This window comes from Kryptolebias marmoratus, linkage group LG16 (assembly GCF_001649575.2).
Source record: "Kryptolebias marmoratus isolate JLee-2015 linkage group LG16, ASM164957v2, whole genome shotgun sequence".
Classification (NCBI taxonomy): Eukaryota; Metazoa; Chordata; class Actinopteri; order Cyprinodontiformes; family Rivulidae; genus Kryptolebias; species Kryptolebias marmoratus.
Window position 1 is genome coordinate 21,278,491 of NC_051445.1, and position 26,069 is coordinate 21,304,559.

The 26,069-nt window shown below is 40.1% G+C and overlaps 1 protein-coding gene across 1 annotated transcript in view; it reads left to right on the plus strand.

Moving 5' to 3' along the window:
* Positions 1–26,069, plus strand: part of znf407 (zinc finger protein 407) — a 173,622-nt gene that overhangs the window by 75,307 nt on the left and 72,246 nt on the right. The window lies entirely within an intron of this gene.

Sequence of the window (26,069 nt, forward strand, 5' to 3'; positions counted from 1 at the left end):
CCCCCCGTCCTCCCCTCAACACTGACAAGCCAAAATGAGACGTTAAACACCTCTCAATCTGTCAAGCGAGCTGCTAAAATAGAAACAGACTCGCTTTTTCATTCCTCTGCAACCAAATTGATACTTTTGACAACATGCGATATTAGATATGACAAGTGGCCTCAGATCGAAGTAAGCAGCCCAACCAGATGCCTCTCCATCTTTCAGACATTGTCAAGTAAATTCCTGCTGTCAGCTGTTCATCTGGATTAGATGGAAACAAATCCCTGATATCCTCAACTGCTTCAAGTTGGTTTTCTTCACATTTTTGTTTCCTTAACCTTTATTGATCTATTGATTGCTGGCAAAGTTCCATACATGCACATCTGAGGCTTGTTCCTACTGTAATCACAGTCTAATACAACAGAAGAGAATAGCCGTGTTTCGTTTTAAAAGGATAAACCATTTGTGTAGATATCCCTTCTTGCTTTTGACTAAAGAGAAGCCTCATGGGTTTGCTGGGTTTAACATTATAACTGGAGATAAAAATTTTCAGATGTTTAAAAATCTAATAAGTAGCTCTGAAAACAAACAAACAGCAAGAGCAGAGGAAGCTAGTTTATTAATTAATGCCAGACTATTTGCCATAATTGAAATACTGTTGTGTCTGAAGGAAGGCTTTAAGTCTATAATTCCTGCGCAGAGATGTCATCACTGGATGGCAGTAGCGTGAGTACACCCACTTGGTCATGTTGCTATTATTCTCAGGCAAAAACCATCACAAAGTTACAAGATACAAGAGAGAAACTTTTTTAAATGTTTCTTTGTACAATTTCCTATCAAAGATGTCTAATAAAATTAAACTGGACACCCTGGAGTCTCTACGAATGGAGGATTTCCTAGACTTCACCTATTCAAACCACTGCAACTTCTTAATTTACAAATTAAAACATTATAAAAGGAAGGAACGAAAAAATGTACGAGGTCCTTGAGTCATACAATAGCGCAAGATTGATTCACCTACATTGCCGTTTTCAGGTGAGTGAAGTATGTGTGTGAGTAAAACAAGAAGAGCGATTGAGTTGCTAAGAATAGATGAAAATAAATAAAAGTGTGCTTCTGCGTTCTTCAGAAAACAGTGGTTTGGTTTGTCTCCTTGATGAGTCATACAGGCCAAGCTTGAGCATTAGAAAAGCATTTAGTTGATTTTAGTGGGAAAAGTTTGCGCTTTTCACAGGGGTCACTTGATGGCAGAACAACAAAGAAAGTTGCTGTGCAAAAAAGACACGCATTACGTGATTCTTTAAACTAAACTGGACGGCCTTTATAACAGACAGATGGATACTTTAACTGTGCTGGTATGTCACTTGTAAATGCAAATCCTAGTAATGCTGGAATTTATATAAATGTTTCTCCTCTTGAATCCCTTTTGGTAAGGACTGTGTTCAAGTGACTCCATGGCCACCAACACCAACCCCCATCCCTCCCACCACCCACAGAGGCTCTTCTGTCTGATGTCTGAGAATTTGCGCAAACCCCTGAGATCGTTTCTTTGTTTCTTTTGCAAGAAATTATAGAATCCTACAAAAACATTAAAAGAATTCATAACTTTTTGTCCTCTGTGGACCAGATGCCTGCGTGAACAATACGTATAAAAAACACTTAACTCAATGGGACTTTAACAGATGTCTAAATGGCTTTTCTCCTGCAATTCTTCTCGACAGCACTTTCTGAGTCGTAAACTTCACAATTAAACTTTTATTTATGCTCATAAAATCATCAAACTACCTTTGCCAACCAAAAACAAAAACCCATAAAGTCTACACAAGCCCTTGATCCTTTGCTTATTATGCTGGGTGAACTGCAAATTCTTCTTGGCCTTGATACCACTGTTATTTATTCACCTTTTACTACGAGATAGTTCTAATCTGATTAAAATAAATTATGAATAGATGTAATGTAAATTTGAAATTATAAGAACAAAAGTAAATCCTCTAAGATTGCCATATCAGACTTTAATGACTGTGATTAATCCAATTATTTTTACTTTAACAATTATTAAAAAGGCATTGATGTTATACTCTAACATGCAATAATGATGAATCAGCAAATATTATAATTTGACTCTCCATCTGATCCACTTTTTTGTTTTTAGTTATTTTTTTTTTTTTGAAAGAAAGTTGTTCAAGAGATGTTTTAGTTTACAGTTGCCTCTGCACTTTTTTAGTTTTTAAAACATTTTCTCATTTTTGATCATTTCTAGGGCATTATTTTTTTTCTGAACAAGTTAGTTTTTTACTGCATCTAATTTGTATCTCTGGTTTTATTCTTACTCTCGTTGCTGTTGGAAAAAAAATGTGTAAAACCAAACCTACTCTGTGCTAAACAAGCTGTGTGGTCTTTTTGTTACCATTTACTGTTTAAGTCAATTTTTTTTTTCTTAAAAAAAGACATACAAATGTAGCTGCAAACCCATAAAGCATTATGCCATATGAAAATGTTACGTTACATACATGTTACATATGTCAAAAGATAACTGTCCCTCTGTTCCTGCAAACCATCATCAAAAATCGTTCTTTGACCTCCTTCTTTTGTTCATGGTTGTTTTACTTCCTCACTTGCACTTAAATATGTGCAGACACAGACATTCGAGAAGATGCACATACACACATACATGCACACACACTCACATACACACACACACATACACAGTCATGCACACTTAGAGGGAGGACAGCCACAAGGTTTGTTCTATTTAAACCTGTAAAACACGGTGTCATCATTTTTCTGACAGTCCTGCAGACAGAATTTATCTCATCATTAATTAACCATCATATTTCCAACACAGTGCAGCTTAATTAGCACAAGGTCATTGGGGAGGGCTTATTAAGTGGAACAAATTTGGGCAAGTGTAAGAGAGGAGGCAGAGGACGCAGGATGGAAGAGTGAGAAGGGAAGGGAAGGCAGATAGAGAGATAGGTTGACAAAGAGACAGGCAGAGAGGCGAGATGAAAGGAAGAAAAGAAGGAAATGGAGGAAAAAGAGGAAGCATGTGTGTGTAGGTTGTACCTGGGTGTGTATGTGTGTGTGTACAAGTGGTTTGGGCTGACTTGACAGAGCTGGCTCAGTGATTGATAACTGCACTGGTTTTGAAAGCCCAGACTTGGAGACTGGGACGGTTGCTTAGGGAGAAAGAGAGACAGGGAAAGGCAGCAGATGGGGAATTGTGTGTGCATTTATATGTGTGTGTGTGTGTGTGTGTGTGTGTGTTGCTGTGTTTTGGAGGAGAAGGGGGGAATATCTGAACAGGCAACTGGGGACCAGTTTGGGGAGGGGTGGAGAGTTGAGAGGCAATGGGGGTTGTTGGGGGGAGCCAATTGCAAACATATGCTGGCTGGCAGGCGGTGAAGAGATGGATTGCAGTGGGACAGTGTCAGAGAGGCAGTTTCATCACCATCTCTACAGCCCTGTTCACTAGGTATTTTTAGAACACTTGGGAGATCTGTTAGTCAAAGGAAGAGAGGAGGAGGAGGAGGAGGAAGAGGAGGCCTGGCTAGCTGTTGGTTACACCCGGCTCCACTTAGCCAAATCTGTCTGGGACCTGGAGTTATTTTGGGTGGCTATCTGTGAGGAAGACCACCGATATGGATTCTGACAGGTTGACACAGCTGACAATTGGTAGTAATAATAACTTTATATGACTTTGGTAGTTCAGTTATTAACACTCTTTATTTATATGAATTGGTGTTTAGGAATAAATTAAATTAAAATTGAACTGAAAATTGTTATTTCAAGTAAATTCAAGTAATTGAAATGGCTGGTAATAATTATGACAAAAAATGTGACAAAGTTTGTAAAAAAGAACTAATAAAGAGTTTATTAAAAAAAAAAACCTCCTAAAAGTAGATTATTTCCACTTTTTTGATTTGACTTGTTCTGTTTTATTGGCAATACTTTTTAAAATAAACATATAAATAATTAGTTCTGTCAGTAATTTTGGCTAATTTTCCTTTTTATTGTTTTTATTCTGTGTTCGTTTTAACTAAAGAAATGCAATAAAGTGATTGAAATGTCTAAGTGAAACATTGGAGGATGCTTACAACATGCATATTTCCTTTTTTTCTTTTTTTTCCATCTCACCTATGATATTGTTGCTTTGGCTCTACCATGTGAGGCTGCTTGGTTTTTGTAGTGAGATTCTTGCTTTCACCTTAATAAACCATTTTTACCAGCTTTTATATAGTTCAATAATACAAATATATCTCAAATATAGTCTCTATTGTGAAAAATTTCATGTAGTATTTTTATATTTCAGAATTTTTTGTGTTTTGGTCTCTTTACTGTTGCAACAATGACATTTTTCCTTTTGAGGAACAAATTACGGTTCATTCTATCATTTTGTTAAAAAGAACTTAGCAAAATGAAAGGCTTAACATTTCTTAAAGGAATGCCAGAGTTTTAGCTGAAGATCATCTTAAACTGAGAAATAACAGAGCTGTAATCATTTTGGTCATACTTGAAAATAACATTATGTAAAGTTTAATGGGATATTGTGAGATGTCACACTCAGCGTATGAGTTGGGGATGACTCTCAGCTACAACCACATCATATATTAGCTCAATATCTATTAGCCTGACTGAGTTGTAGCAATCTTTGTCTTGGCTAATGTCAATTAGCTGTAGTGGTCATATGGAATTGAACTGGCTACCAGAAGTCAGTCAGTCGTAGATATACACCCAGTGATTACTTTCTGAAAGTTTCATTAAAATCCATCCTGTGGTTCATGAGATATTTTGGTAACTGAGCTGACTTGGTTACCAAATGCTAATGTTAAAGTTTTAGACAAAGATGTCACTCAGTGAGTAGCATTTGGTGTATCTGTTGTGCGTGACTCTCAGCTACTACCACACCAAACTTTAACTCCAGTATCTCTAAAATTCACTGAATTTTAGCCATTTTTCTGTTTTCTAAGGTCAGTTGGCTTTAGCAGCCACCTTGGATCGAGCTGACTTCAAATGTTAATCAGTTGTAGATGTACATCCAAGGATTGCTTTCTGCAAGTTTCATTAAAATTTGTCTAGTGATTAATGATATATTTGTAAAACAGGCACACACACACACAGGGGCAAAAACATTATTGTGTGCCTTCGCCTTTCAGCAGCAGACCGTAATTAGCCAATATTAAAACACATCGAAGGACTGTGCAAAGATATTCAGCATCATTTTTATGCCATGTTCTCACCACAGTGAAATTCAGTGAATTCTATCACCATCATTAAAAAGGAGAAAGTCATTCCTTTACACGCACATTTACATTTTCTTATTAGTTGTGTTTGTCACTTATTGAACAGTTATAACCTTCATTATATCTAAAACTTCACTTTGGTTTCAAACCTTCTCGACATGTTTATGTTTTTGGATAGATCCTAAAAAAACTTCCCAGAAAATACTCTCAAAACAGCCACTTTAAAACCATTTAATGTCTTTATGTGACAATTTGTACTTTTCATATAGCCTTTTTCTCCTATACCTGTAAGAAAATTAGGACACATTGTCTCAAGACAATCACTCTTCACTAATGAATCGTGGCCATTGGTGGCTGCTGCTGGCTGAATCCATGACTTTAAATAAAATGCTAACATTAGTCCCTCCTGTTCTAACCCCAGAGGAGGTAAGAAAGGAAAGATGAATTGAAGGGGAGGAAGGGTGAGACGACAAACTCGGACTATCTGACAGGTTCTGGGTGAAAGAGAGGAAGAGAGAGACGGAGCTAAACTGTTACAAAGTGACACAACTAGGTCTTTGTTTCAGTCACACCACCGCTCCTCACTGCAGGCACTGAGCACAGATGAGGGCTTTTTTGTCCTTTTATGCGCTTTTATGTGTGTGTGCTGTCACGTAGGTGCAAGTGTCCTCGCAACTTTACAAGAACCGGCCTCATTTGTGTGTGCAAAATGGTTTTATTGTAATATTTGGCACTACACCTCCACATCTCAATTAGAAGTTGTTCGAATTATTCCCATAATTTTGTGTAGTTTCATCAGCTGTTTTCTGTAACTACCTGTGAGGTCTGAGCCAGAGGGAAAAAAAAGAAAACATTCAAAGTTTTCAGAGTCTGCAAAGACCTCCACACTAGTTTGATGATATTAATTTTGATTGAGTGTTGCACATCAAAAACGCTGGTTCCTCCTCGTTCACCGGAGAACAATGGAGCAGTCTTGATTATAAAAGGAGGATTGAACACAGAGAGGAAAGAGTAATCAGCTTGAAATGGGTGGTGTTAAATAGTACAGCAAAGAATAACACCCCCTAAGGAGAAACACAGAAAAATATCACATTTGAAGTTGGTTCTGAATAATGAGCTACCCTTCTTTTAGGTTCTTTCAGTGTGAATCTGCCATTTTATGTGATTTAACTTTAACGTTTGTGAGGGTTAGGCAGTATTGTGTTATAAGGTATACTAGTGTGTCTAAAAATAGAAATTATATTACTTTGAATACCATCTTTAAAAAGTCAGCTGCCAATTTAACTTCACCTGTGCACGAATATATCTAAATTATGTAGTTATGTTTGTTTTTGAAGAGTGTACTTTCTGTAAATGCTTCTTCTCCTGCCATTCCTACAGCATAGCAGTATTTTTCTTTTCCTATTGCTTAATAGGGAGACTACAGGAAGTATAGGTCATTTTGAAACAAGTACAACTTTGTCATAATGATGGCACAACTTGCTCACTCCATTACCAATGTCCAACCTGTTTTATTGATAAAATGACCTAAAAGTATCTTTAATGTCCGAACTCTTATAATAGTGATGGGACTTTTGCTTCTTTTCTGGGATTCGGCTCATTTGGCCCAGCTCACCTTTAAGAAGCCAGCTCAGGAGTTCATTCTTTCAGCTCCCAAATGGTTCTTTTAGGAGGTGGCTCAAAACCAAGTCTTTGAGAGCCGGCTCAGAGCCGTTAAGACACATCACTGTTCTAAATTATGTCAAGAAAATTTATCAAAACATGCCTCTGTTTTTTTTTTTACATGTACAACCAATAGTGCACAAGTTTTCAGAGGCAGATGAGGAGGACACAGCGTATGCTAGAACCCAAAATAGAGTTAGCTTCGGACAGTTTGTTAGTGTTGCAGTGGAAACGACAGAGCACACAATGAAAGAATGACCAGAAGCTGAGCTGACTGGATCTGTGGCATAAAGTGGCATAAATATAACAACACCTGCTTCCCTCTGTGTTTGGTATCAGCACACCTTTGGTTTAAGCCTTCAGCTGGAAAGCAGCGATACTGGTTGGCCAGTTGGCAACAAGGCTAGTTGATTAAAAAAAATAAATAAATTTTAAAAAAAAACCTACTACTACTACTTTGTTCTGTGATGTGATTATACTTGTCTGTTGCATCTTCAATCTAAGAAAGTAAGGTTAAAATTATATTAGAAACTATTAGAATGCTTTAAATTATGTACTGTACATCTTTAAGAAGTGGTAATACTATACACACAGTGTAATTTGAGGTCGTCACAACAACATTAAGGTGAACTGAACAATGACTGGTATCTGTGCTTAAATCAAGCCTAAAGACTAAAGATGGATAAAGCCTTTGCAGTCGTGGCCCAATGCTCTGGAACATTTTACTCTCTCATCTACGTTCTGCGAGCTCAATGAATTTATTTAAGAAACAGCTGAAGATTCATCTTTTTAGACTGACATTTGGGTGTATTTCTACTTTATCTTTTTTATCTGATTGTTTGTTGGCTCATTTTATTGCTTTTATTTGCATTTTATCTTTACTTATCTTTTGTGTTTGTCATGTTATTTTGGTGTGAAGCAGCTGGTGAGTTTTGATCTTGAAGGGCGCTACATAAAACAAAAAATTTACTTACCCACTGAGATGAAATAATAGACTCTGTGCTAAAACCTGTGCTAATATATCACACATAATCCTTTATTAAACTGTTTGGCCAATTTAAGTCTTACTTTTTTTCTATTTTATACTGGTTTCTTAATCACGGCTTATCTTTGTTGTTACACAGTTACAAACTTGGTGTAAGTCCCTTTTTTTTAAATGTGGGCTCTGTAGGCACCTAAACAAATAGTCTGGTGTAAAGGCCACGGGTTGAGAGCCTGACTGACAGCAACAACCTTGACTCAATTGCTTGTAATTAGTTCCGTAAAAACAGGGCGCCAAAGGACAACTGACCTGTCTCACGTACCTGTTTTCATAGGTAATTGTTAAAACGCCAGCCATTTTCACGCTTGTAATAATAAACTTCTTGAACTAATACACTCATCACTCTTAAAAGTAGAGCGCTGACAAGCCAGAAGAAAGATATATTTGTTTGAAGTAGGCGGGAGAGGACAGAGCCTGATAGCTGCAGCTGGAGACTGGAGGGTTTTTAGTGCGTTGGAGAGTTGCTATTTTTTTTTTTTTTTTTTTAAGTTGCTCAACATTACAGTATGTCTGAGCCACGTAAGTTGGTGCTAAAATCCCATGGAAGAAAACAGAAAACTAGGCGAAAAGGCATGAAAACAGATCCAGAAATAACCAGCATGATGCACGCAGCGCAGGTGTGGTGACTCACAAAACACAAGAAGACTGTTACATGGCTGCAGTGAGAAGTGCATGAAGGACTGCTTTTACATTCAAACTGAGAACAGTGGACAAATGTTTTCTATCTTACATATGTGTCTTTAAATTAGTCTGTTTAGATCAATGATTTATCTTGAATTACTAGTTTGACAGCATTGAAAGAATACCTAACATAGAATATCAGAGTACACAATGTAAATCAATCCTATTTTCTAAAGTAAACCTAAAGACGAATTTAAATTTATCCTTTTTGACATTTGCTGGAGGCTGAGAGTGTCCTGATCTTTTTCGTGATGTTAAGCAAAAGAGTAGCCCTGAAGTCTGACAGTTTTATTGGGAAACATTTTTAAAAAGAGGTATTAGCTATATTTAAAAAAAAAAAACTCACAAATTTAAGTATTTTGTCAGGTAAATTTTTTTCATTTGCACAAAACCATTATATTTAGTTTGATGTATTCTGAATTATTACATTTGGTATCATTGAACAAGCATTAAAAAATAACATAAATATGAATATATTTTTTGAGTAATAATGTTTCATTTTTACAATTGTTGTATTGTCTTTTTTGATGGGTACCAATATTTTCAAATTTCAGTATTATTGTCAAATTTCCTTAAGTCTAATTTGAGCAACAATAGCGTTATATTTCTCCGTTAATTTTTTTTTGTTTGTCTCAACATTGTGACATCTAGTTCAGTGTATTCTGGTGCATTATGTTTTGTATTTTTATTGTTTTTATTTAACAGGTATAACTAGTTATGTTATATGCCAGACTTAATAATTTGTTTTACACACCATATGTGGGCAAATTTACATTTTTTTATACAAAACAAAGCCATCAATGACTTTTCGTAGCAGTGTCCAGTGACATTGTTAGATATTTGACCCATTACTCTGTGTGACTTCAAATTAAGGGTCAGGGGTAGGAGTGGCACTTGAAAAAAAGGATTCGACCTAAAAATGCACTACATCTATGTTCACAGAACAGAATTAAAATATGTAGCGTTCTGTGCTGCAGTTGGTTGTGTTGCTGTGCCAGGGAGCAAATTTAACTGAGCGGGCATCTGGCTTTGCTGCGCCGCATTCTGGGCTTGCGGCCGCGACCCAGCATGCAGTGCAGAGCAGCCATATTGCCCCGGCACAGAGGGCCGGGGACCATTCATGCTGGACGGGGGGAGCGGGGGCGGAAGAGCCATGCCTGGAGCCAGCATGGTGGCAATATGGACCACACGGAACAGGCGGGGGTCATGTCCCACAAAATCCACCAGCCAGCGTGGGCAAACAGGGCATGCCCGCCTGCGTGTGTGTGTGTGTGTGTGAAGGGAGAAAAAGAGTGTTCAGCAGCATGATGAGGAGATAAAAAGTAGATAACGACAACTGCTAATTCATTATAATAAATCCTTTCCCTTAATTATTGATAATGAATCTGCTCTTTAATCTTTCTCTTTCTTCCTTCTCTTATCTGCCTGTGTCAGCACTTTGTCTCTTTGGCATGGTGTTGGGTGGTAAGGCCTAGTTTTCAGCCACCCAAGGGCAGCACTCAATAACACCCTGTGTGGTTATACCGTACGCTAGGATTTGATTGTAGTAGTAAAGAAGCATAAAAAAGGCAACTCAAATCAAAATTTCCTTCCGTGCTCCACAATACATAAACATTTTTTGAGTTACACAAAGCAGTTTATATAAAACACAGGGGGAGGCAGAATCACAGAACAAAACGACCAACATAAATCAATATCAAGAAGCTGATTTGGTTTGCCTCCTGGACTCACTGGGCTCCATTTCGCAGAGGTCCCTGCTGCCCATGTTGTCCCAGCTTGGTACTGGCAAGCCCTCAGACCTCTAGCTCACCTTTGGGTTCGCTGGCTGCCTGTTTGAACAAGAGCCAGTGGACAGCGCCTTCCTGTTTACCCCGCTCAATATTTCATGGGGAGTGAACACTTGCAAAATGAGGGATTGCGTTAATATTGCTGTTAAAATTAAGCGATAATTAAAATTTGTTAGTTTAAAAGCCATTGCAGTCTATAAAAGTTTGATTACTGGAAAATTAGGTGCATTAAGTTTTTATGGGTTGGCTTGTGCTAACTCTTGGGAACGATTTTTATGCACTTGTCACAGCATATGGTGCCGAATTGTGAGTGTGTGTTTGTGGGCGGGGTGTGTGTGTGTGTGTGAGGGAGGATTGTTGCCTCTCTGGAAGCTTAAAAACTAAAATCTTCACTCCTGTGGTTTCACCCATCATTAGTTAAAATGCAGTACTGGTGCTTGGCAACGGCACCTGTGACAAAATGCCAATTATAAATCTGATATGGTGTCTTGGAGTTAAAGTCAGAGGTCATATTCCGGTCATCTCATTTGGCCAGTGATATCACATCGGCCATGTGTTATTGTTGGTCGCTCTAAGATCCAGCCCCTCATTGCCGGGTGCACCGGGGTCGTATCGGCTCCTATTACTAACAATAATGTTGGTCAGCAGTCGACAGCTCGTCCCAGAGTTGGAAGCCACTTCTCACGTCATTGCAATGTGACCTTGACTTGTTGAATAAATTTGCAACAGTAGTTCATCTTCTCACAGCAGCGTCTACCTCATCTGGGTAGTGCAGTTCCAACAGTCCCACCAGCTTTTGAAGGTTTTTTTTCCTCCCTAAGAATGATCTCACCCACTGCTGTAGCCAAAGTGACATTACTCAACCAGACAACAACGGAGAATGTCTACAGTTCACCTTCGTATTCATTTCACATCCTATGGCACAAAACCAGGCAGTTTTACTGTGACACAATTGTGCAGCTAAGTGTTGACAGAAGTTGGACATTATGCGCAGTGGGACAGTGGAAAAACTGGGCTGTTGCCCGCCTGTTTTTCTTCCCTATTGAAACATCAGACTGTCATAGCAGAAATAGATGTTGCCAGGCATCACTAATGAACCAATTAATCAATGAATTAGATGAGCAGCGATTAAATTAATGTGAGCTGGACGGGCAAGCGGCAGTCCTGGATATATCCTGGGGAAGGTGATTAACACACACACAGAACAGGCAGCAATCAACAAGGCCACTATTAACTTAGACAACTTCCTGAACTTTTCTCTTTATAGCTAAATATGGAGCAGCTTAATTCATTTTAGTTTTATGTGAACTAGAGGAACATCATCATATTCTCCCATGCTGGTGCACTGTAGAACTGTGGAACTGTATAATCTTATGGCACAAATGATGGTAATAGATTATACGTGTTGAATGTTGTTAAACAGTCAACATAAATCGACAATAATATACCCATTCATTAGACACAATTGGATTAAAATGTCTTCATTGACATTTTCATACAATAAATTACAACATATGTTCTGATTCCATTTATATGTTTGATTAATCTCTCTAATACTCTTCTCTAATCACATATGTTTGTAAAATATTACATTTGTTGCAAAGACACAAAACACCAACTTGTTTAGTTGTCATAAAGTTTGCATATTTTGGCCAGAGGCAGATTTAGTCTTTGTGGGACCCAAGGTGAAACTCAGAGATAGGGCCCCCTCATTGTTTTTCAACTTGTATTATTTGTAAAACTTACTTGTAGTTTATTGTTACAAGTAAGTTTTACCTGTCAAAACTGCATTCTTCTCAAAGAAAGTTTCTAGTCATTGGTTATCATTGAAGTAAAACCTTGGATCATTTAATTATTAGCTGTGAATAATTCTAGTTTGTGGTAAAATAAAGGACTGATACTTGATAATGGTTTGATTTTTGTGGTTGTAACTCTCAGTCGTGGTTGGGGGTGTAGTTCCTAGTTTATGCACCCAGTATACATATTTCCTTTACTTTGACAAATTTGTATAAAGTTGTGTTTTGCAAAAGCTTGCCACATTTGACTTTTTTCCAGTTCACTGATAAATTTACCAACTTTTAATTCCACTTCCCTTTTGACAGGTTACTGTAACATAAGTTCAAATTGTACTCCTAACTTTGATTCCTTTTTTAAACATCAATCCAACCATTACTCCTATTCAAAATGACATTCTTACTTTTGTCTATTTGCACTGTAAGTTATTTTGGACATGTAACACTTATTTAACAGTACAAATAAAATCTATAATGTGAGTGTTAATCAGGTATTTATTGGAGTCCCGGGTATTTTGTATCCTTCATGAATTGCTAAGTCCAGCCTTGTTCAAACCTTTCTCCATTTAGTGAACAATTTTTACTAATTTGTTGGGGTCCATTAGTTGTATTTTTAACAGAACCTTGAACCTTTAAATTGACATCTATTAGTGCAATAGATTATTCATACAGCTTCACATCCTGTGTGTCAGATACACATTGTATGAGTTTCCTCCATGTAGTTTGGAAACATTGTTTTTCAAAGTAAGGTATGAGGGCCATAAACAATCCAGTCTCGAGCAGAGTGTAAGGACCTCAGCCAAAGTAGGACGAGTCTCAAAGTTCGCAATCGATTTGAAACATGTTAAAATAGTTTAATGCAAAACCACCAGTAGTTGTGCTATGATAACCCAGTCATTTTAAACATAGTATGTGTAAAAAAGCTGTCCGTCACATCTACCAGTGAAATGTTCAACAAAGTATTTATCACAGTAAGCTTTGTGGGAGGTGTTGGTCCTGTACTGTTCCACATCATAACCTGACGTTTGTGGCCCCAAGGTCTCCAAAATTCTGCTTCAGCTTTTTAAAAAAAAGGCAGGGGTGGGTAAGTCGTAGTGTTTGGTAGAAAAGGAGGTGAGGTGGCATGTTTGGGTGGGGCATCTCCCTTGATTATGTGACATCCTCCGGAAGGCCGCTGGAGTTGCTTCCTCCATTACTTGGAGAGGGGAGAAAAAAAAAGAAGCCCTTTCACTATTGAGACTGTCACTCTCAATTTGGGCGAACGGTAAGCATGCACAAGGTCTCCTGAATACACCCCTACCCCACCTGCTCACACCCCTACTCCCTTTCACTCCCCCCTACACACACACACACACCATATTCACAAACACCAGCACAACCACTCCTCCCCTTGCAGCGGGTCGCCGTGGTGACAGTTTGATTAGATCATCAATCGTGGCCGTTAACAGCGGTTTTCCTGAGCACCTGGACCGGCAGGTCACAGCTGGCTCTGAGCTACCGCTGTCCCTCTGACCCAGCTCAGTGTGTGTTTGTGTGTGTGTGTGTCTATGGACGTATGCTTGCAGACACAAAATTGCACATGCAGCCTAATTGTACTTGTGTGCTTTTTATACCATACTGTGGCTTTTCAAGTGCAGTCTGGCTTGTTTGAGCGCTTGCTTATTGCATAGTTGTATGTGTGAGCCTCTTTTGTGTGGTAAACAGGAGGGTGTTTGTGCATAGGTCTTCAAGTGTCCATTTTTAAGTAAATCCCCTGTGGTGCAGAGGTTGGTTCGGATTCTTTTTCAGTTTATTGCAAAAATAATAATGCATATTTTCTCAGGGGACCTTTAACCCTTCTTTTGTTAGGATTTTGTTGATCTGATCTTTGAGGTTCAACACTCTAGGAAGAAAAAACAATTAAAGGTAAAGTATTCAAGATTCAAATGTTTCTACAAGTAATAAGACATCTAGAAGAAGAGTAATAAACCACACACCTGTATCTGTGTGTTCTCCACCACATACTTCTCAGTCTATTATTCGCCATGTTTGCAGATACACTGATGCCAGGCTATAGTAGTTATAGCTATTCATCTGGAACACCACACACACACTTTACAGTTGCTGCGACAGTCCACTTCACAAACACACTCATACATAAATTCACCTGCTTCCCCGCGTCGTCTGCACCGGTTGTATCGGGTTCTTCGTTGTTCTGGTAAAGCAGTTAAATTTATGGGCTAACAATAATGGGACAAAGTGTGTGTCTCATTGCGATTCCTCAGGTATTCCATGATTAAATAAACGTCCCCGGTCTTTTCATAAAGCTTGTTTATGGCAGTGTGGCACCATATGCTCCCGCTTTCCACCCCACCCTATCCACCCATCTCTTCCACTCACACTCTCTGTTTAATCCTTTCTCTTTTTCTTTGTGTCTCTGTTTCGCTCTGTGCTTCACACACCGCCCCATACACTGCCTGTACCAGATGCAGGCTCGCCATTATTCTGCAGCGGAGTTGTCATAGAGAAACTAAAGTTGTGCATTAACATGATGGAGCCATCAGGGACTCATGATGATACTCATATGTGCTCTTTGGACGTTCTAGTTAGTAAACTGCCTAAGCTGTAATGGCAAAAAGGTGAAGGAATGACTGTTTTATCAACTCCAGGTTTACATGTTTTTTTGTTACACCTCACATGTTAAATCTTTTCAGATGTCTGGATTGTAATTGTTATTTTTCGTCGTGGCAGTCAATGAAATTTGCTTTCAAATCTTCACAGTGTAGTGACTCAAAACTACTCAAAATGACTGTTCCTTCAGGCAAACCGCCTCAAAAGTTGGTTTTGATAATTAATTCTCAAAAGCAGTATATTCTTGTGTGTGTGTGTCTGTCAGGGAGTTTCAACAAAGAAGAATCAGAAAAGCAATTTATTTCTCCAGCCACGACAGGGCAATAAACAAATGTGATTGTTTGCTGTATTGTCTGGTTTGGTTTTGTCGTGGTACACTGTCAGACACTTGAGACACTCGAGAGTCTGTATGCTGCAGACTTTTGTTTTTTATTATTAATGGCCATTTCATATTAACTTTGCACTGCTAATATACTCGACAATGGCCCAAATCACCTGAGCGATGAGGACGATGGAAGCAGCCCTGTCCCCCTTGTCCAGCCAGTGCTGGATCGCCTTCTCTACTAACCCCCCCTCCTCCGTACTCAATGACCAAGATTAATGAAACCTCCGCCGTTTTTAATTAGCATGGCCGCAGTCATCAATTACGTGTGCCCCACCCCAAATACAAATATTGTTATATTTGGAGGAAAAATTCTTGATTTATTTCATTGTGGCGGCCGAAGGAGTGAGATGAATGGCCTCCCATCATGGTCATTTGTGGCGATGAGGAGGAGGAGAAGAGAAAGAAGAGTGGGGGGGGGGTAATAAGATCAGTAGAGGAAAGAGGGGGGTCGGTGGCTTACACAGTATAGTAGAGGACACATACATGGCTGGCCAGGATAAAGTCAAGGCTAACATGGAAAGACCAGTCTGGGTCTCAGTGTCCCTGTACGGGGATCTGACCGCAGCTGTCCAGGAACTTAATTAGAGTTTCCCTGAGCCAAGAGCTACTAGATCCCAGCTCCTACTGAGCCAATATAAGTAACAGGTAGCTACAGATTTTACACAAATTATTACAAGTGCCACTTACTTTCTGCTTTTTAGAAAACTAGGGCCACCTTCAAGTCTTCAAGTGCGTATTGAGTAGTGGGCTCCGGATTACACGTGATAAAGCCTGATGAGTCCTGGTTGGTTTTGAGCATGCACAAATCTTTTTTATCAAAGTTGTGATAGTGGCAGTGTTCTGGGTTCTGATTGGAGCAGAGGGAAAGCATGATGGCAGCAAGGCAGTGCATTCATAATGTGGAGCCCATGCATACGGGCTGCTTGGTCATGGAGAAGTTGAGACAGGACTAACCATGCTGGCCACATGCTTGGGCTACGACCGTTAGTGTGATAAGGCCAGAGAAACAGTCTAGTATAGACGCAATATCTCTGGCTGCATCCCGATACGGTGTGACAGAGTCATGCCAGGGTGGTCTTTTAGTGTCGCCTCGCTCACCTCACCAATAGGGAAAACCCTATTTGACAAGCACTAAGAATGTAGCAGTGACATGACTACCTTCACACTAAAGGAGGTTTTCTAAATTCGCCCTAATCCAGACACGTTCTAATAGGTTGTGTATGTCATGGAGAGCAGAGCAGGATCATCATCCAGCGTGAAGGGGACCTAAAGCAGCAGCATGTGCAGAAAACACTTGTGACTGGACTGAACTGAACTGGGGCCCAAAAAATTTCACAAGGCTGTTTTTTTTTTTTATTGGTTTTCTACTTTTGACATAGAAACATATACAATGAAGTGCAGAAAAAGTGTATTTTTAAATAGTGTTCCCCTTTATAATTGTGACATTTTCTTTCAGTTAGTACGGTTATGATATTCAAAGCAGTATTTGCAGGTCAGGAAGGTTTGCTGTATCAGTCGATGTACTATCAAGAAGATACTGTAGACATTTGAAAAAACAGCATCAGCAGCACAACTGGAATTGTTTTCCATTCAGTGTAGTTATGATGTAGATGAATAACTTGGAGTGAAAATCTTCACAGTTCAGCCTGTCCTGAAATGAAGTGGTAAAGGAAAAAGGAAGTAGTACAGACATTGTATATGGCTTTTTTTCCCCACTTTTTCTTTCTTAAAGAGGCTCTGCTGGCTCTTACTCAAACCAAGATTAGGCTTAATTTGCTCATATTAGCATTCTTGAATAAATTGAGTTATAAAGGAAAATGAACTCCTCTGAATCACCTTTTTTGAAGAACAATAAAAGCGAGACTATAATAAACATCAATAATTACCCATATGAAGCTCCTTTCTGCAGTTCCTCACATTTTCTAAAGTCTGACTTGCCTCGGTTTGTGATAATAGTGCCGCTTTATGACTTGAAGATGTGAGCAGCTCCTTTTTGTGGTTTGTGAGCTTGGGTGTTTACGCTGCGGTGAGCCACCAGCCATTTGACTTCTGATGGCCGCACACACACGCACACACCCTCACACATAACACACAGACTTTTATACCGCCACAACTATCGCCTGCCCACTGACTCAGGAGAGAACGGTGGGAAACATCTTGAATATTTTATGAGGCTCGGAACCCCACCTCTGTCTTGCCCACCCTGCAAAAGCCATGGTCGCTTATGTCCAGCAGCGTGCGCGCCCACTCCCATACACACCGGCACAAAGAAATAATGTTTTAAATGCAATCATTGTCAGGCCCAAACAATGTCATTTATCAAGGGAGCATTTGGGACTGTATAATAAGTTTCACATTATTAATACAATTTTTCATCCTCTGTCAAGCCTATCTGATTTATGGCACGCGTGTGATCTAAGGTGATCATTGAATTACAATTCCAGTAATAAGAGAGAGAATGGACCTGGTTTACTTCTGCTCACTGGAGCACAGCCCCCCCTCCCCCTGCACACAAACGCACACACACAATCTCAGCTGTGGATTAACAGCATTCAGTCGCAACATACAACAGTTCAACTTTTACCTTAAAACAGCTTTGATAAATATTTGTGAGTTGAGCCAACATGTAAAGTCCGTAATTTCATTGATGGGAAAGAAAGAAAAAAAAAAAAAGAAAAGAAGCTAGAACAGGCCTTGTTAATTAGATAAAGAATATAGCTCATTATTCTAAAATGATATTGGCGCCCAGCAAGTAAATATGAGTGGCCTGTTAGGGTCTCTGTAATGGGACAGGGATGCAGGTCATTACAGGGCTGAATGATTTACAACTAGATGCTCTTTGATGTATGGACTGCACCTTTTTATTAAGTGGTTGTCGTTATGGTCACTGGCTCAGTCATTTCCCTTTGTGTCTAATCAAAATCCATATCCATACACCCAGCCGTTCGGAGCGCGGCAGCTCCTGATGGGAAGGAAAAATAGAACGGGAATATCAGCAGCATCTCTCACAGCCTGTTCCTCTACACCCTCCCAAATTTAGCCCAGCTACAGCGGGTGCTTCTGGTGCGGATAACTCAGAGCACAACAACAGCACAGAAACAAATGGAAATGTGAAATTCTTTTGAGGTAATTAAATAACAAAGACAGACTCCCATCATTACATTTTGGATTCAGTTTGAACAAGTATTTTTACTATTAGCGCTCTTGCTTTGGCTTTATCGGATTATCCCGTCGTTGAGGGCCCGCTGATTGTCGTCATACATCACCCTGTTTGATTTCTGTTTTGAGCGAATTTGGGGAAGCTGCTAATTGGATTGCGGCGGTTTAGCCTCGGTTAAAGATGGTAAACTGCCGCGCCGGCTCGTCCCCCGACTCGCAGGCTTCGAAGCCCGCCAGTTCTCCTCAGGATCGCCACAATTTATGACACATTTTCTCTGTATTCTTAAAAGATAATTAGGTTTATCACCCATGTTTCCCCACCACCACCTCTCGGCCCCCCCACCCCCTCTTTCCCATTACTTCTCTTTTGTGTACCTGAGAGCGCACAATTGCTGCATAAAAACATAAATATTTCTGCAGCACAGCAGCGCTGGCAGGTGAGCCTAATGAAATTCTAGGAGTGTAATTTGATTTACGAGGTGCTAATGCGGCCTGATATTAGAGAGAAAAAGCTCTGATATGGCTGCCTTGTGCTGTATTTAAGGCCTATCAGAAGCCTGATAAAGAGCATCCTGTCCTCAGCACTGCAGCTGAGTTATTGTTGCAGATATTCATATTGATAGTAATTCTTCCCGACGCAATTTAGTGCCGGCAATATATAAAAATGGAGATAATAGTTAATTTTGGTGGCTGCTCAAATTGCCACGCTTTAAATTCAAGCCGTGCAAAAAAAGAATTGGAGTTGTGAAACATCTGGACACTGTTTAAAGTGCTGTAAAAAAAAAAAGAACTTTTGACCACAACACGTCACATAAAACAGATTTTTCACAAATTTCCGCAGCTCTTGATTTGTAACTGCTCAGTTAAAACATTTGGATTATTTGTATAAAATACTGGATCCCAAAGATGAGGTTGGGAGAAACTAAGAGTCCCGAGAGGATCTACAGACATTAAACAAAACTTTAGAAAATGATCGCCATTTTCATATTTAGCCCTAACTGTTATAAGGAGATTGAAATAGAACTCAGCAATGGATAAAATAAAATAAAAAAGCTATATATTGGTTGAGGAGTCTCCTTGTTAAATGGCTTAATAGCAAAGTCGCACAAGCCTCTGCGACTTTTATTTTGTGTGTTGAATGCTGAAAAGTTTGGGAAGTTTTGGCCTAAAATCTGAAATCTGTAAAGCCTCTCAAAATTTTATGTGAGCTGAATCTGGAGCTGAAAAAATGAGTCATAAATTAAAAAAAGGAGACTTTGTTGTGGTGTTTTAGGGGGTAATTTGCTTTTTTTTAAAAAAAGGGCTTGTGTATAATTTGAGTTTGTGCATGTGGTGGATATCCCACAGGGGCGCGTGTGCATTTGTTTGCTCTCGTGCTTCTGGGGGTCATATCTAAGGTTTGTGTGTTTGGGACCACTGAGCTATGGCTCCCAATAAAAACAGGCAATAACGGGGCCACCACAGAGGGACCTGGCCTTTGTGTCTTCCCCCTTGCATCCCCACCCCATGCCGCCGCCCCCCTCCCCTCCTAAGTTATGGGCTGAATAACTGCGCAACAATATTAAGATAACATTTCCTGATTGTTTGTCAGGCAGGAGGCTCCTTCACCCCGCTTTCATCACGTCCACCATGTTCATTAAATTGACAATTTGTATTTGCCCTGCAGCGGGATAAACAGGAGCTTATCTGATGGGCTTGGTCTTTTATTATTTATTTCATTATCTTTCCTCCCCCTCCTTCCCCCCTCCTGTTCTCATCCTCCTCCTCCTCCTCTTTCTCCGGGGATTGAAGGTAAACATAAATCAGCAACAGCATCTCTGTTGAGCGCCGCTGTTTATACTGCAGTCATATGCTGCGGCGCTCATCTCAGAGGAGGGTTCGTCTATGATACTCTGCAGACGCATGTGGCCTCTTCCTGGAAGTTTTAGTTGCTGCTCCGTGCGGCAGGCTATCAGTTTACTCCCGCTGGTTTCAGTAAGATGTAACTCAGCGGCTGTTTCCTTTTAACATGCTGCTCCGTTTGGACGCTCTCCTGAGAGTTTCCTCTTCTTTTTTCCACCTGGATTGTGTTCTTGTCGTTGTTGTTGTTGTTGTTGTTGTTGTTGTGGGCAGCAGGTCAGAGATGGATGTCTGGTCATTTGAATGTTAAACTAGCACCATCCAGGAAAACTGATCCGAGTACCCGCAGACCGCATCGACTACAGCACTTCCTAAAGCACTTCTCCCAGGCACGGTGAGCGATGGCGTTGCCCTCCTCGATATCTTACCCCAGGAACAAGGCTGTCGTCGGTCAACATGGTGCCCGCAAACGAAAACTAACGAAGCCGGTGACTTTACCCAGGAAACACTTGTCCCAGAAATGCAATCTTTTGCCCATTTTTTAGCTCTCTAATCAGGTTTCAATTGACTGCCACTGAAGGAAGAGCCTGTCCTCAGACACATATATAGGTCCAAACCCAGTCAGACACCATTTAAGGCTTACTCAGTCTTCCTCCCAATATCTCGGAGAGCTCAGGGCCAAATGATTTAATCTTCATTCAGCTAATTTAGTCTGGATTTAAGCTGCCGGGTTGTCGAAGTGCAGAGTGATGGAGTCTGAAAACAGGATGAGAGAGAGGAAAAGGGAGAGCAGGGGGGAAAAAAAAAAAAACGGAAGGAAGGAGGGAGGGAAACGAGGAGATAAAGTTAGAGCGATGGAGGGAGGAAAAAAAGAGAGGGAGGCGGAGGAGCAGGGGGGCTGAAGATGATGATCCATCCTGACCCTAGTGAATGCTGTCATGTTCCCCCCTCTAGGTAATCTCTCTCACTCCCTCCCTATTTTACATGTGAAAATGCTCTCCTGACAGTTGCATATCAGATAAATTTTCTCTCTTCTCCCCCTCCCCTCCTTTCCCCTCACCAAATAAACAACAGTCTTCACTTTGAAGTTGTCTGTTTGTGTCAGTTTGGCTTGAGGCGAGCGTCGGCCTCTCCCTCCTCTGTCTTTGTGCTGCAGCGCGAGAGCATCGCAAATTATTTCCTCTCGCAGTTGGCCGGCCTGCACGACGTGGAGAAGAGAAGTTGCGAGGCGTCTAAAAAAAAAAGAAAAAAAAATATATATTAAAAAAAACTAATATAGGTAATTTAAAAAAAAGAATGAAAATGTTTGAAATCTGGAGGGGCATGTCAGACCTAATTATGACATTCCTCCTTTGCTAATCTGGAGATTTGTGTGGTCAGAGCAAACATCTGATTCCCCTTTTTTGTCTCTTTTGCTCTTAATCATGTCACTGCTTGCCTTTTAAACTCGCTGATGCTTAGTTACATGATTACAGTTTACAGTAAACACACATCGTGCCAGGCTCTCATCACTCACCACTTGGGGGTGGTAGTGAGTGCGTGGTAATGAGTCAGGCCCTTCCCAGCCCCTGTTAGAGGTGCGGCGAGTCCTCCTGAGGGATCTCTATCACAATTAAAGGCAACAATGTGGCCTGTGATGTTCTGACAGGGAGCTCCATGTGCCTGAGCTGAAACAGGATCGCCCTGCAGTACAGATATGGTAATGAGTGGCCGTATAGATACGGCGGCGTGCAGCTTCCTCGCCGTTCAGTCAAGAGAATCACATGTAGTTTGGAATAAATCTGCACACGGTGTCAATCACATTGCTCCGCTTCTGCCATCAGAAGGAAAAAAGACAGGGAGGAAGAAAGACGAGAAGATGTGGGAGAAAAAAAAAAAATCTGGGCTTTTTTTTTCCCGGCTTATGATCATCAATATTTGACTGTTTTAAAAAGCCAAAAAAATCATTTTAAAATGTTTGTTTTTAACTTCATATGCATTGTAATGTCTTTTTAATCGCCTTCCATCGAAAGAGGGGCAGGGTCCTTTCCTCTGCCTGTGTGTTTTATCGTTCAAAATATCTCATAAACCACTGGACAGATTTTAACAAAATTCTCAAAAAGTAAGTTTTGGATCTACAGATGAATAGCTTTTTGAGTCAACCCGACTCACAAAAACTAACTGACCTTAGCCATCACAAAAATACTTATTACTCAGTTAGTTTTATGGATACTAAGCTAAAATCTAATGTGGTGGTCTGTCTGACCACTCAAGATCTTTGCCTAAACTTTGCCATTTACTATAAGAGTTGACCCTGTCTGTCTGTTTGCAAAATATCTCATGAACCAATGGACGGATATAAATGAAACTCTGAAAAATTAATCACTGGATGTACATCTGCAACTGTTTCACTTTTGGAGTGAACCCAATTAAAATCAGCCACCATAGCCAACTGATCTAAGAAAACACCAAAATGCCTGTAACTAAGTCAGTTTCACAGATATTTAGCTGAAAGTTTGTGTAGTAGTAGCTGAGCTTTATCCTCAACAAGTACTCAGAGCGCTATACATTGCATGAGCTCTTTGCTTAAACATTTGGCAAACACTGTTGGGGTCAACCCAGTTTGTCTGTTAGCAAAATATCTAATGAACCACCTGACAGATTTTATTAAAACTCTTGTAAAGTAATCAATAATTGTACATTTACAACTGATTAAATTTTGGAGTTAATCCCAGGTAAGATGGTCCCCACAGCTAATTTTCGGAAACAGGAAAATGGCTACAACTCGGTCAGTTTTACAGATATTTATCTGAAAGTTGTAGCTGAAGAGAATGATTAACAACTATGACTTGTACTCTGAGCACTCATGAGATCATGCATGATGCAAACCAAGAGGTTTGACCAAAACGGCTCCAGCGATGATATTAGTTTCAAACTTGGGCCTGAAAGGTGGCAGGCAATATGCAGTCCTATAAGGAAAGCTAGACCTTGATTTAATTTTTTTAAATTTTATGCTCGTTCGAGTTAAAATATGACAAATCGTACAATATAAACACGGTCACATTACTGTGATGTATTAGTGTTTGTGTAGTTTTTAAACTAAATGCATCTAATTTACAGAAACTTTGAATTCACTGTTCCTCTGCCGGCGTGTTGCGGTTGTAATGTCCAGCACAGTTTGAGGATTTACGACTGCGAGCTAAATATTCAAGCCAATTATAATAAGTTTATGCAAATCATAATAATTACACAAAAAATAATTAACAGATTCCTAAAATTTTTATGTAAATGGGATCTAAATCCACAGCTTCTCCATTATTTAGAGCCACTTGTTGCCTGTTTTGTGTTTTATATATGACTGACATTTAACAGCCCTAAAAACTAAAATAAGGGGAAAAAATTTTAACACTTTTTGAGAAATATGCTAGTATTTTCAATCCTTTTTGTTGACAGTGATAAGAGTTTTCTTTCACCCAATATTAAAGAACATTAAGTCTGTTTATGTTCGTGTCCACTTTTGTCATAAATGCCCACTATCAGCTGCAGATATGTTTTATTTTTTATTGCTTTTAAAATGTTTAATTTCACCAAACAAAATAAAAGAACTACATCAACCTACATGTAAACACGCCACATTTACTCTTGTGTAATATTTTCAAACTCCATCCCGCTAAAACAAGTTTTGTGTGATTCTTTACCTGAATAATTCTGGCACAACCAAGGTGACAAATAGAGTATAATATTATTTCACTCCGTTAAAGGAGGACAATTCTTAATTAAATAGTCGTTGAAATGTATTGTCTTCACATCCCCTTCTGAACTTCTTCAGGCTTTGTTGCTCTGATCTGGTAGTGTAGGGAGGACTCCTCCAAATTTATTTAGTTGTTTGTTAAAACTCAATTCCTAAGAAGCATTATAAAAGTTTGCACATATTTCAACTAAACAAAACTCTCCATTTCTCTTACTCGTGTCTCTTTATCTTCCCTCCCTCCTTCGCACACACGCATGTGGAAGCACCCCCCTCTGCCTCCCACCTTCGGAGCGTTTTTGCATGGTGCCTGCCTGTTTAGAGCCAGTATGCATATGTATGGGCGAGACGGTGGATCGTGACGGGATCTGACATGCAGGGACAAGATCAAAGCGCTCCATCTCATCCCATAAAAACAGACGCAAACCTTCCTCTCATCCTTACAAAAACCCCACTGACTCTGCCAGCCCCGACTCCTCCATCTTCTCTCCTCTCCTCCTGGCTTCCTGTTCTCACTCGAGGTTTTTCGTTTTTTTTTTTTTTTCCCCTCCGTCCCAGCATGCCCACGTCAAGGCCCGCCTGCCTGACTTTGCGATTACGCCCGTGATAAACAATGACCCGTTTAGCTCATAAAGCAGGAGTGTTGTGCATAATGATTACAATAAAAGATAGCATCTCCTCACTCATCTTATTTACCTCTCCTATGGCGGCACGGGCGACGAGCTGTTCTATAAATACCGCAGCGAGGGAGGAGAGGGAAGGAAATACAGATGCAGATGTACATCTGTTGGTCAAATGATGAGAGTGATGTGCATTTGAGTTCAAATCCAGGTGATTAAAAGCTGCATTTTAAAAAGCTGCTCAATTCCTCTTTGTACGTCAGCTTAAAACGTCCCCTCATCCGGAGCGCGGTCGCATCTTTATCACATTTAAACTCATTTTTAAGGAGCATATAGATTGATATGAAAGCCAGGACACATTCTCCTCTCAATCTTTAATTCTCCCCCTCCCTCCCTTCCAGTAAGAAAGATGTATGAGTTTGAATTATTGATTCAGACACATGCTACATGCTGCTCGGAGTCATTATTTGTTCAGGTGAGTGTCATGCTGCTCGCTATGAAACAGATACCGCGGGGATTAAGCGACACAATCAGGACTTAAAGACAGCCGCCCTCCCTAAAATAACACGGCCCTCGCTGCAAGATGAATGCCCCCCACCCCCCCACCCCCCTTTTAAAACCCGACTTCATTTGTTTATGACTCGCACATTAGTCATTCTGCGCCTAAATTATAGCACCGAGGGTAAAAATTGATTCAAGCACAGGCGTTTTTCTATTGTCTTCTGTGTTTCTTGAAGCCGAATAATGCAGCAGATGAATATAGGTGCAAACATCCTACACACTGATTAAAAAGAAGAGGAAGAAGAAGGAAGAAAAAAAAACAGCTTTTGTTGAGTCGTAGGCGTGATGAATAGACAGATGTCCGGAGCAAAGACAGAATGGCATGCATATTCACCGTTTTTTTTTGTTTTTTTTTAACGCTGATTCCTAAAAGAGGCCTCAGGCATCATAGGAGAAAATTACAAACACCAAACAATGAATCACGCCTTACATTCTCCCAATTGATCCTGACTATCTAAAGCGAGATGATTGCTGATGTTGGTGATAAAACAAGAGTTTTCGTTTTTGATGGAGGGGAAGCTCTGATACCAGAGCCCGAAGAGAGAAGCGGGAGGTAAAATGTTGCTAACTGTTCATTTAGCCCTGGCTAAGTGGTTGGGGACACTGGACAGGTGAACTCTATTCTCCCCAATGGCCCTGCAGGGTGTGTGTGTGTGTGTGTGTTTGTAGTGTGTGTCTGTGTGTATAGACTGTAACAGAATTTCTTTAGTCCTCTGGGCTCTGGTGCAAAGCAGAGAATAAATGGTGGAGGTGGCAGGCCAGGACAGAAAAATCAATGCCTGCTTATACAGACATGACACACCAGCAGCCAACTGCACTCTGTGTGCTTTTGTGTGTGTGTGTGCGTGTGTGTGGCCGTACATGTACAGAATCTGTGCGTGAGTGCAAGCACCCAGCAACCTTCATTTCCTCCCTCTCTGGGTGGATTTTCTAGCATTTTACGTCAGCTTTGGATCAGTAAATAACTCTTCTCCCCCC